The 14,079-nt window shown below is 37.9% G+C and overlaps 1 protein-coding gene across 1 annotated transcript in view; it reads right to left on the bottom strand.

Annotated features, from left to right (window-relative positions):
• The window catches only part of sorcs1 (sortilin-related VPS10 domain containing receptor 1), a 183,795-nt gene that overhangs the window by 123,533 nt on the left and 46,183 nt on the right, over nucleotides 1-14,079 (bottom strand).

Genomic DNA, 14,079 nt, shown 5'->3' with positions numbered 1-14,079 from the left:
CCAGTCCCACATGTCTGGGTTAGCTAAGCACATAGCAACTAGTCCCAGATGTTTCAGTTCGCTTAGCTCGCAGTGACCAGTAGGCTACCATATGTTTAGGTTAGCTTAGCACATAGTACCCAGTCCCACTTGTTTGGTTAGCTTAGCACATAGCGACCAGTCCGACATGTTTGTGTTAGCTTAGCACATAATAATTATTCTCATATATTTTGGTTAGCTTAGCTCGTAGCAGCACTGACTAAGTAGAGTCATTACCATCAGACTGATCTGTACCTACAGTAGCTATAGGCTAACATGTCATGCTACTGTATATAAGTCACTACTATGTGAACCTGTGCAGTATAATAGCTTAACGCTAACACAGAGCTGAGGCGTAAAGATACTGCAATGACAATAAAGATCCATCGACATCTTTGAAGCTAAACTGCAGAGCATAATGACTCAGGCTGAGCACCAATCAGACGCTGAGATGCTGCGGCGAGCGCGCATCGAAGAGGTGATAATGATGGCCTGAGTTCCTCCAGCAGCGCCGTTATTGAATAGAGGGCGGTGAACGGTTAAAGGAAGAAAAAACACACGGCGGGATATTATCTCTCCCCTATGTAATCAATTTAAGGAGAAACATCTCATTATTGGATGGCGGCGGAGCCACAGATCTCTGCTGAACAGCTGGCAGGGGTGCCATAAAGCGGCCGCCGAGGCTGATGCTTCTCACATTAACTTTCAACTTATGGGCGCCTCTCCAGCCCAATGTGCAGCCGCGCAGCAGCTCTGCCAAGGTCATATCTGATGAAAACCTGATGAAGCAGCAGTTTATCTTTCCCCCTCTCTCCTGGCTCCCAGTTATTGAGCAGTGGGCGGCCGCTGGGTTTTAATTACAGGCAGATCCACAGAGGTAATTGAACAGAGCGTGAGCCCTAATTTCACTTTACAGCAGATCAAGATGTTACTTATGGAAATGTGTCCTGTCCTAGTGGGAGAGAGAGAAGGCAAAGTCATGGAGTCTCTGTAGCTCACCTGAAGGAAACTTCTCACACATTTTATTAAACACCAACACTTGGACGTCCCTAAAGGCAGCGACAACCTCCATGTTTGTCTTTTTAATATCACAAAAACCTCCAAAATGCACCTTCAACACATTTAGACAAAGTGTCATCGATGACCAACATGAGACTCTACTGTTACACTGTTGAAACAAATGTATAACCAATATTTCCACATCATATTAGTAATACTACTAAATATGTACATTTAAGAAAATAATTTTGGGCAAATCAAGAATAAAGTCAAAATGTCGAGAATAAAGTCAAAAAGATGAACTTAAAGTTGAAATGTTGAGAATAAAGTTAAAGTATAATGTGGAGTTTATGTTTGAAAAGAGATTGAAGTTGAAATTTGAGAATAAAGTTGAAATATAATGTTGAGATTAAAGTCAAAAAATGAGTGAAGTCAAAATGTCAAGATTAAAGTCAAAATGTTGAGATTAAAGTCGAAAAAACAAGATTGAAGTAAAAAAAAACAAAAACAAGATTAAGTCAAAATGTCGAGATTAAAATGAAAAAAATTAGATTAAAAACGAAATGTCGAGATTAAAGGTCCCATATATACAGTTTTTCATCAATTTTACACAGCTGTCAAAGGTAAAACAACACTAAGTCCATATGCATTTCACCAAACCCATCTGTGGTCCTGAAGTTCAGCTTTCTAAAAGTTGAGAACAGGCAGTTTCTGTACCTGCACCTGTAAATGCTAATGAGCTCCGCCTACTTAGAGAGCCTTGCTCTTGCTAGGACAGAACATAGGCACTTATGTTGATTTGTACAACTGACAACAGAGCATTTTGTGTGTCTAGCTTTGAGCGACGACATCGCGAAACACGACTGCTATCTCACCGCTGGACACACCAAAGTTCACCTCGGTGATGAACGCCCCCCGTCAGCGCTCAGAGGAGGTCGGCCTATGAAAATGACTCCTTTGGTTACGTAACGACAGGAGCTGAATCTGAACAGCCTGTAGGAGCGCCATTTTACCAGTGGGTGGGCTGCAGAGACCATCGTTTGTTTTCCTCACTCTGGGAGTTGGCAGGCTCAAGGAGGACCAGTTTATAGATGTAGAGACAGAAAAATCTGTTTTTCATAATATGGGATCTTTAAAGTCGAAAGATTAAAGTCCAAAAAACAAAATTAAAGTGGAAATGTCGAGAATAAAGCTGAAATTTCGAGAATACATATGAAAAGACAAAAATGAAGTTGAAAAAACGAGATGACAGTCCAAATGTCAAGATTAAAGTTAAAAGACAATGTTGAGATTAAAATTGAAAAAACGAGATTAAAGTTGAAAAAATGAGATTAAAGTTGAAATGTTGATGTTACTTATAGAAATGTGTCCTGTCCTAGTGGGAGAGAGAGAAGGCAAAGTCATGGAGTCTCTGTAGCTCACCTGAAGGAAACTTCTCACACATTTTATTAAACACCAACACTTGGATGTCCCTAAAGGCAGCGACAACCTCCATGTTTGTCTTTTTAATATCACAAAAACCTCCAAAATGCACCTTCAACACATTTGAACACAAAGATGACCAAGATGTGACTCTACTGTCACACTACTGAAACAAATGCATTACTAATACTGTATGTAATAATTTCATATTAACATGTCTACTAGCTGAGTGATCACAGCTGCTGCTGCCTGACGCACTAGTCTGTGTGGCTTCAAATGTAACTAAGTCTATATTTCTAGTGCAATATAATGTTTCCCCTTATGGGGGCGCTGCACTTATTACAGGGTTAGAGGAACATATGAGGAAAAGGACTTACACACACCGGAGAATGAGTGTAAACCCAGATTTGAATGGGAACGCCCACATTTCAGGGCTGCTCCACCCACAGTGTGTAACTGGGATGAAGGTGTGCAGCGACTGACTTACTGTAAGTACAGGGGGAGAATAGCACACAGCCAAAAACAGCACCGCTGCGCAGCTTTTTGGACTCACGCACATGGGAGAATAGAGCCCTAAAGGTTTAGTGGTATTAAAACGTGTGCAAACGTCACTCCACGCATTAATAAGGAGTACAAAGCCCAGGGAGTCAGGAGTGCACCGCCGCTGCGCTCTTAATCTATTTAGCGCGTTTCCCCCTAATTAATATGTACAGTAGGCGGACCTCCCTCCCAGGGGAAGCATTTATGCAGGGGACGCAATGCGGTTCATGAACACTGGAACTGTTTGCGGTGATAGTTTTAGTACCAGAAAATAGTACAACTGAAAAGCAGGTGCAAACACACACACAGAGATCATCGCTGCATTAAATGTGGATAGAAAACACAGCAGAGACTAAAAAAAGGCTCCAGTTGTGTGTGTGTGTGTGTGTGTGAGAGAGAGAGAGAAAAAAGCTGAACGTGCATCCATCTCTCCTATGCGGCTCACTGTCTCACACACGCACGCAATCCACCGCGCACATGCACCCATCTGTCACTCACAGTCACATCCACGCACATTTCTCCACTGCGGGATGAATAAAAGAATATCTATCTATCTACCTGCTGTAATTCATCCATTTTTTATTCATTTCCTCTACTAACACCTCCAATTCTGCTGCTTCACATTTTCATTTTTGCTTCCGCGCACTGATGTTCACTCTCCATGTTAAACACAACACGTACACAACGCTCATTTAAAAAGCGGCGGTCTGCACCAGTTCTGCACATGCACTAATTATTGCTGCAATCTTAGTGAATTCCGCGCAGCAGGTGAGGAAACTGCGTCACTAAAGGATTTAGGAAAGAAACTGAAGGACCACCGTTTATTTCGGAACTTAGTGAATCCGCCCCTGCGTGGTTCAGAGTCACTCGTAATAATCGTCTCTGTGAATTACGGATTTCGCAAACTTGACTAAAATCCTTCAAGAACCTGAAACTAAGACTTTCATGACTTTAATTTTCCTAACGCTGCTCCAAATACGACTCAGCGATGACTCAGAGAAAAATCAAAGCCCGACTGTTCACAGAGTGTTGGAGGTAAGTTCAGTGCATTAAAAAACACCAAAAGCACTGAAATCTGTTTTTTTTTTTCTGGAACAGTTCTGACTCGACTGTAAAGCTCATCTCTCTGTCTTTGTGCCTCACAGCGAGCATGTTTATTGAATTATAAACTCCAGCAGCTAAATCCACGCTGGACTTTTTCCAGAGACTGTGAAGCCAAATCTGAGAAAAACAAGGCTTCATTTGGATGAAGATGCAAACATGAATAAGTGCATTAAAGCCTGGCTGATGATAGAACAACATTTGGTTTGAGTCATTATGACTCATTTTTATCAAAGTGCATCAAACGACTACATATATATATATATGATGTAATAGAGGGAAGTTAAATAGACTTTAGATTACATACACAACTAATGAATGTAAGACTAGTTCATCATATTTTATAGTTAGAGTGAGGAACAGCGTTATGATGATGGGAAAGTCAAAACTTTTCAAATACAGACCCAGATTCAAATGTTATTTAAAGCGTGTGTGATGGCGTTAAAGCAGCTCTAATCACTAACATGTTAATCCTGGAGTCTGAATAAATCAAGCCTTTGTCCTCCTGATCCAGAGAGTTCCACGATATCTGGATCCATGTGACAGCTGGACAACATCCCAACAGACAAAATCCCAATGGAAACAATCAAACCGGACAAATTCCAAACAAACGAAATCCCAACAAACATAATTCCAATTAACATAATCTCAATACAACATAATACCAGCGGACAAAAACCCAAGAGGTGTAATCCAACAGAAATAATTCCGTAAGAGAACCACTGATGAATTCCAATAAAGCAAAATCCCAATGGACCGATTCTAAACAGACAAAATTCAAAGAGGAATAATCCCAAAGGACAGAAACCTCAAACTAAATCCCAACGGACAAAATCTCAATTACAAACAAAATGCCAACAGACAAAATCCAATAAACCAATTCCCAATGGAAAAAAATCAAAATGGACCAATTCTAAACAGACAAAATACCAACAAACATGTTCTCAATAACCATGATTTCAACTGAAAAAATCCCGAGGTATAATCCCAACGGGAAAATAACACAAATAAACAAAATGCCAATAAACTAAATCCGAAAAAATTTAAATCCCAATAGAAAAAACCCAAATGACCCAAATACAGACAAAATCCCAACAAATATAATGTCAATAAACTTAATCTCAATAGAACACAATCTCAATAGACAAAATCCCAATGGACAAAGTCCTAAAAAGCATAATACAAAGTCTTTTTTCAAAAAAATCCAAATGGACCAATCTTAATGGACAAAATCCCAAATAACAAAATGTCAATGGTGTTGTAATAAACATAATAATAGGTTGGTATTTCGCTAATTGGTATTTTGTCAGACGAAGCTGCAGTAATTTTATTTATCTCTTTATTTAATTTTAATTATTTTAATTCACTTTGTCATGTACAATGATATAGTTTGACTTCAAAAAGCATTATTTAATAAGCCATTTATTTACATTATTGGCAAAAACGTTGTCATTGTTTTTCTGTATTTGCAGAAATTGTACGTTTTTGTTTAGTATTTCTTTATATTCCTGTTTAAACTGTGTTGATAGTTTCCAGCTCCTGTTCCATGGTTTTCCACAGACCGGCTCCTCTCGGGGGGACACAGTTTCCTGACCGCTCCTCATTCGGACCGCGGACCTCTGTTTGATGTGGACCACTGTGGGCGGGGGAACGGTGGGAGACGTGTGTGTGATGTGACGAGGAGCTCTGAGGTGAAGGTGTTGTGTTGATTACATTAACGTCTCCAGAGTCGGATTCTGAGCTCAGACCACTTTCCTTCCCACTGACATCCCTCGCTCTGCTACACACCGGCTCTGTTTGCACTGCGGCCTCCTGGGAAATCGCACTCGGCGCTGTGGGCCGGATGATAAGAAAAGAAAACACACACACACACACACTGCCTTTATCTCAGCGCTCTCATATCAAACTATCAAACAGCTTCAAGGAGAAGAAGAACAAGGGAGTTTTACTCCTGATTCACTAAAAACCAGAACCTCTGGAACATCTGGTGAGTTCATGAACTATTTATGTTACAGAGTTGAATCTTTGAACTGAATCAGGAATCAGATAAATACTACATTCACGGGTCAATGACGTATAAGGATTTAACCGCATGATATTCCATAAAATGTTCATTATCAGGCAAGTTTTGCTTTAATATTATGATGGAAATAAATATAGAAATACTTTGAAGCCTTATACAGGACTATAATAGAACTAAAATAGATTAGAACATACATTTGAACAGATTTAGAGTGATTTTACAGTCATGGCCAGACTGTCGCACCACACGATATTTTAACACTTTGAATAACTACATTTCAACTACAACTGTCATTTTATAAGTACTGTTGTAAAAAAAAAAATCAAAGTGAGCGCATATATAGTGTTACTACATATTTAAAATATTTGTATGCATTTAAACCTTATTTTTAACAAAATAAATGTAGTTGGACAGAATATTTAGGTGTCACATGACCTCATTGACCCAACACGAGGCCTCCGACTTTTTATGATCTCAGAGGAAAATGGGCTGAAATCAAGGAATTCACTTCCTGAAATGGGATTAGCTAATAGCTATACTGTATAACATGGACACCGTGCTCTACGTTATGGTTGAAAATTGCACATTTTCACAAATGAACGGGTTCGTTAACGCGATATATCGCGCTACACAGTCTAGCAAGATCCCAAGATTTCACCGTACAGTTTTTAACTTCTGAAGCATTCAAGTTCTACGACAATAATATTTACAAGAATTTAATGAACTTAATAAACACTATTAGACATTTTCAACCGGACTTTGGGAAGTTAAGATCGTCAGTAATTACACTATTTATATGGAAAGACAATGAAATGGAATTTTGGATTATTTGAAACATTAAATCCGAGAATCTAAACACAAATACACCAAGAGCACACGTGTCAAACTCATGGTCCAGGGGCCAATTCCGGCCCTTTGGAGAATCAGATTTGGTCCGCAGGAAAAAGTGGAAATGACAGAGAAAACATGAAATATTGTGTAAATAAAACTGAACAATATTTGCTGTTGCTTATATCTCATGATTATAGTCATTTTTAGGGTTAAAAAGTTGAAAAAACTCAAAATTCTTACAAAATCCTTCAATTTTCCTCAAATTATTACACAATATGTCCCTTAAATAAATAGAAATTGGTCACAAAATCAAAGAAATTTAAAGTGAAGACCCTGTTTATGACTGATATCTGTCACTTATTGCTTATAGATATTGTCAGTTTCTTACATATCTTGTAATTTATGTATACGTAGAAGTGCAAACTAGGGCACAATCATTTTCAAATTACTAAATTTCCCGAATAAAATCTGCAGCTCACTTAGGATCAAACTGCTCTGTATTTGACCCTGAACTTAAATGAGTTTGACACCCCTAACCTAGAATAAAAACAGGCGATTAGAAGGAGTGATTAGATGGAACAGAAGGGTAAAAAAACAAAAGGTGACTTTGAAAGAGTGAAAAACAAGCTGAAGTTCAGAGTGAAACAATGAGGTTTTCAGTCGAGCTACAGCTAACGTTTGATTTTTCTCGTCTCCTGATGGCTCTCGTTTAGTTTCATCTTCACGTCTACAACAAACAAACAGTTTGGCCCCAAAAAAAGAAAAAAAAAAAACGCCATCAAAGGCCTCGTGATTCCTTGGATCCTGAAATCATAGTGAACACGTTTGATATCACAGGTAGGAGAAGGAAAACTACGCCTGTGTTCCCAATGAAACGCTGCTGCTCTTCCTCCTCCTCCTCTTCTTCTTCTTTTCCCACCACTCTCTCATTCCTACAGAGACTAATTATTTCTGAAGATCCGAGTCCTCCCGATTCCACTCGTCTTTTCTTCCCCTTCCCGGTGTGATCCTGCCTCTTCTCTACGCTCCGTTGCCTCGGGTTTATTTACGACTCTTTCAGCCGTCGTCTGTTTTTAGGGAAACTTCTGCAGAAACACCATGATACACTTAAAGATTCCTGCTGCATATTTACTGCTTTTTTTTCACCTTCTGTGTCAATGTAGTCAAAAGCAATCAGTGGAACTTATTGACGGTAAACTGAATATGAAGAAAAATTCTTCAAACTTCAGAGTTTTCCTTCTGTCGAGCTGTCGGCTTCCTCCCAGAAACCAGATAAGCCTCCAACACGTAAACAGCTTTTTTCTTTTCTCTTCTTTTTTCTGTTTTTTTTTTTTTGAGGAGGTTTATTTAAATCTCCAGACTTTGGCGAATTGTTGCTGACAAGACACGTGTTTGGATTTTTATGAGAAAAACATCTCCAGCCGAATCCTGGGAATAATATGTACAAAAACTCGCATTGGTGCCATCAATGCAGAATATAAATTAATACATGGAGATATCAAAGTTCCAAACAAAACGAGATAAATCAATCATTTTGGCCCGTTTTCTCTTTTCTCTCCTTTAGAGAAGGAAAAGATGTTTATTTATTTAAAAATGGATATTTTACCTGAATGTGATGTTAGCTTGGTAAATTAATTTCAGTTTATTTATTTTTGCAACAAAGATGACACTGTTAAAGAACTCATCCACTATTATTACAAATGTGGCCTAAAATCTCTAAATGGCCTTATTAGTAGATCTATATCTATATGCACCATATTTGTTTTATTGCCTTTTAAAAACAGGATTACTTAACAGTTTTAGAGCCTGTGTTCCTCCATCTTGAAATCATGTGATTGATGATGTCACAAGGCCCCACTGCCTGTAAACATCTCATTGTTTTCTATTGGAATGAAACATTCATGATTTATAGATCATTTAGCAGCTTTTTAGAATCAGCCAATTTATTTCAAAAGCTGCTAAATGATCTAAAAATCAGGCTAAATATACATTTTAAAAACCATGACAAGGTTGAAGGGCATTGATTTCCTCACTTCAGTTTTATTTTAATTACAAAAACAAGGAATCTGCAACTCTTTCAAAGCACAGCACGACAAAATGTGTTCAACCAAATCCTTAGAATAAATCAAGCCACTGATGAGTCCAGGTTTATTTTAATTATGTGAAAATCAGATGTTTGTTAGTCAGTTGTATGAGGCCTAAAGTAAGAGTTCAAAGGGATTTCTGACAAGATCTACTGCACATCAGTTCATAAGTTGTGAAAACATTATCAATTACTGCGAGACAAACTGCATCGTCTTTATCTTTGTTGATTTTCTTTTTTCAGAAGTTAAAGGAAACATTGTTTTCTTGAAGTCTAACTTTCCGTGTCTGGAACAGACGGAGCTGGAACGTCTACAGTTTCCTCTGATGAAGGAAGTGCAGCTTTCTGCTCCGAGCATCCTCTGAAATGTTTATGCATTCAGCGTTGGATCTCACCCTCGGGCTACAAACTTGTCTGGTAAACGGTAAACTGTTCCTGATCACATCTTACAAAGAGGAATGTGCTGCTTGTGGAAGCGTGGAGGTATTTTTAGACGATCCTAATGAGTAGCAGGTCAGAGACGGACAGAGAACAGAGCCCCAGGGCTTCCTGAGTTCAGACATGAAGCAGAGGATTGAGTTATAATTTCAGAGGTTTGGTTCACGTCAACCTCACACAGAACATCGCTCTCCCAAACTACGTCATATTCATTCTGATCTAGTCTAGATGCGTTAAAGTAACTTAATAAACGTTCTCTCTTGTGTATCTTTCATGTTCAGTAGAATTGACAATAAAGTTGATTTGAAGGGCGTTTTCTATCCAATAGGGGGCGCCACACAAGGAGGAAAAGTATTTTTCTTCTATCTTATTCAATGGCATTTCGATAATAAACGTAATTAAAACTATTTGGTAAAATGAAAAAAATAAGCCCGCAGTTTTAAAAAAGGATTGTAATAGTTTTATTTTGTGTAATTATTCTCATTTGTTGTGTTCATTCTGGTTTCGATGATATCTTAATTTGTGCAGTGCCTTTTACACACTTTATTTTGACACTTGTTAACCATTTTTTTGACATGTTTGGACAGTTTTTTTTGTTTTCTTATATATACAGTATATATTAAAATAATGTTTAATGCTTTGTTTTTTGTTATTATGTTAGATTAAGTTTTAGTTTTTTTAATGTAAAAAAAAAAAAAAAAGCTGAAAGACAAATATATTCAATCTAGCTTTAGTGTTAGCTTGAATGCTAGCTTCAAATGCTACATACTCAGCAGTGTGTTGCGATGCTTTGCTCTCTTTTTTTGTGTAATATTGCAGAAATGTTGACATGCTAGGTTGACCGTGCACTGGCTGACGGTTGTTGCTAACCCGTGTAGCAGACGTACGTGCACATGTTTTTCCCACCAGGTGGGGTCTATTAGTCATGTCACAGCAGAGAGGGACAGCGGCTGACTTTAAGTTTTATAGTTTTATATGCAAGTATCGGTCGATTGCTGACCCATACGTGTAGTTGGAGTTTTCCCAAATTGAGTCAGAAAAAATATTTTTTATGAAATAGTTTTTATTTTACTTATACCCTCCAAGAATTCACGATGTTATGATCACAACTGTTAATGTAGCTTCAGCCAATCCCCACAAATTTTGCGTGGCCCTGCATTTCTGTCCAATCACCGCAAACTTCCACAATTTTAACCAATTTGAATAAAGATTCCGGACAATTCCTGTCGCCACAACATGGCTCCGTCTTGTGTAAGCCACATCAACTTCCAAAGCCGTCAGCCACCATCAGCCGCTGGGAGTCCCCCGGTGCGAGCGGAATCACCATATAGTCTGGTTACAGACTGTGTCACAACAGCCAAACTGACTCTTTCAAGCCAAACTTTTAAAGAAAATAACCAAACCTTTACTATTATATATGACCATCTAAAAGGACAGCATGGGCCAATGTCATTGGTGCTAGCTACCACCCCCTGGTGGTATCTCCACGCACACATTTACAAATTGCTGAGTCTTCTGCAGCAAATGTGTTTGCAGTAAAAAGTCATGAGTGCATTGATGAGATTCTCACAGGAAAAGAGCCATTTATTTATTTTAGGATTTTATCTTTTTTTTGTTTCAAAAACTGCACTGGAAACCTTCAAAATATGATGAAAATAATCTATATCTTGTTAAATTATTGTGTATCTGAGCTATTTTCTGTATTGTTATGAAATAATTCAAAGGCAATCAGGTTTTTTGGCAAATTGACCAGTTTAGACAAAGTTATAGAAAATAATAAAGCCTCAAAATGTTGCAGTTTTTGGCATTTTAGGCCGTAACGGTCACAGAAATTATCCGTGAATTCCTGGAGGGACTGTTACTGTTAGTTTCATGTCACAGATGTTAGTTCTACCTCAGGTGTGTAGTATACCTTTTCAGTGAAATGGTCCCATGCTTTTGAGACTTTAGGTTGGTTCTTCTACAGGTTGCGCAATTATTCTTCTTCACAATGTAAATGGTGAAGCGACACTGCACCCAGCAGTTCACGTATGGTACTGCAGCAAAAATAAAGAATCTCAAACTCCGCCTATGTGCTGATCCTCCAAAATTAAGGAAATCAACGCTTAACTTGATATAGTTAGTTAGAAATTGCTTGCTAAATTATATAAATTGTGTTAGATTGAAGGGGCGGAGCTTGTTACAGGAGCGACGGTTGTCGTGCATCCCTAATAAACATAGTTGAAACTTTCCTGGAGTGACTTCACAAAGCTTCAGTGAAGCTGCGTGTGGTCTGATGATCTTTGGAGAGCAGAGCCGTAACCACCATGTTAGAAAAAGTAGAAGTAGTATAAGAAGAAGAAGAAGCTCCATCAGAACAAAAAGCGCCTCACGCTGTGCTTCACGCCCACTTTCTGATGGAGCTCAGAATCATTTCAAAGAGGCTCTAAATATAGCAGCTGCAACATCACTGTTTGCTCTGCACGGTCAGAGGGGAGAGAAGTTCACCTTTAATGTTCTCACTGTGAGCTGCAGCTCAGACACATGCCACAAATTTAACTTTATTTCATATTTAATGATTTATTATTATAACGGTTTTATTTATTGTTATTTTAAATTTCATAACTAACTTTGATATTAATTAATTAAATATTTTTTGTTAGGTGAAACTCAAAGCTTAATACAATATTAAAAAAAACATTGTTTAAACTTGCTTCTATTTCACATTTTAAATGCAATGAATTTCATTTAATGGGGATTTAAAAGTCTACGATGAGGTAAAGACTTCATTATTTACAGCAAGGGTTCTCAATATTGGGGTCAGGAGACACTAGGGGGAGGGTCACAAGATGCCATTTTTTTTGCTCCGTTTAATGTATTTTTGCAACATTACTCCCATTTCTGACACTTTTCTGCACATTTTTTCCACTTTCAAGACATGTTCTGCACTAATAAACCCTTTCCACCACTTTTCCACCTAATGTCACATATGTTGACTTATTATTGTCACTTTTAACCTCTTTTCACTATATTTCATGCTTATTTTTGCCAATTTAACCACAGTCATGATTTGTCAAGCCCATTATTTACCAATTTAACTAATTGTTCTTACTTTTTTCTGCCACTTTGAGGCCAGTTTTGACACTCTTTTTACCTCTTTTTCTGTCCATTTTTGCCCACTCTAATTTTCAACCTTTAACCAATTTATTTGGTTTTTAAAATCCCATTTCCACAATTTATTTGATTATTTTTTGTCACTTTGAACACGTTTTCTTTCTGATTAAAACTAAAAATGTACATATTTAAGATGACTATATACTATGGCCCAAATAACAGTAAACGTTACTGGATAACAGTGGATATTATTAAGATACAGTAAATAAATAAATGTGGTTATCACAGATTCATAGAACAATATTTTGGGGTTCGTGGGCTGAAAACTTTGAAAACCACAGCTTTACATGATGTAATATGAATTTCTAAATAAAAACTAAAATAAAACACTCAATGTTAGCGTGAGATCAAAGGTTTATATTTGTGTTTCCCATGGAACAGCCACAGTAATACCAAACTGATCAGACGAACCATGATCACGACGCTAGTAAAAGTGCAGACGCGATAAGCGACGGCCAACGTTTAAACGCTTTAGGATTGATCATTACGGAAGCGTTTGCTCATTAGAGACGTAGCGCTCGCTCGGCCCTGCAGGATCAATAGCAGCTGAATTATAGAGAAACTCAACAAGGCACTTAAAACACTCTTAAAAACACGGCCAACTCTCAAAGGTAATGAGCATTCCTCTTCCTCCCGTCGGCTTTATTAGCTGAAACTAATGGAGCGCTCGCTTGAAGCAGGCACTAAAAAAGACTCCTAAATAAATTCACAAGGCTGAAAATACCACAAGGAGCTTTTTTTTGTTTGTTTTGAGTCGACTCAGCAGAAAAAACAGCCGAGGCTTTTGTTGTTGGCGTCATAAAAAATAAGATCTTCCCTCCATCCTATTGGTTCTGTGTTAATCTGAGTCACTCACTTGATTCATTTGAGTTATTTGAGAGGGATCCATGAGTCATGACTCATTACAAAGATTCAACTCTTCTTTAACCCTGACCGAGCAGCTCTAATCTAAACAACATCCAACGTGAAATATCTGAAGAATTAATCCATGTGTAGGTCAATAACGTGTGACAGGTGCTGGTTTGGACACTGCGGGAAAATCAAGAGCCTGAAAAATGCATTTGGAGTGAAGAAAAGACCTGAAATCAGAAGATTTTCTGTCCAAAGTTGATCAATTACATCCACAGATTCAGATGTGCATTATAACACTTTATGAAAGTCAGATAGCTTGTAAACAAATTAGAGCTGGGACTAAAATATTTAGTCCCCATTTCATATTAACATGATACTTGGTTGATGATATAAATCGCGATTCTGATATTTTATGTTGGCATTGTGATTCTATGGTAACAATTACTGCAATTCTAATTACCGTTATATTTCTAATGCAAAAACCATCCGTATTCCAACACATCTGAGCACTAAAGCCTCTTCTAAGCAGAGGTTGAGACGGAGTGAAAACAGTGAAACGTAAGCTCTCAGGTGGGATTTATGTTTCTGCGTCACATCAACGCCGTTGAAACAAACAAAA

Source organism: Gouania willdenowi, chromosome 1 (assembly GCF_900634775.1).
Source record: "Gouania willdenowi chromosome 1, fGouWil2.1, whole genome shotgun sequence".
Taxonomy (NCBI): Eukaryota; Metazoa; Chordata; class Actinopteri; order Blenniiformes; family Gobiesocidae; genus Gouania; species Gouania willdenowi.
Note: the sequence above shows the minus strand (reverse complement) of the source record. Positions and strands in the feature narration are given on the sequence as shown.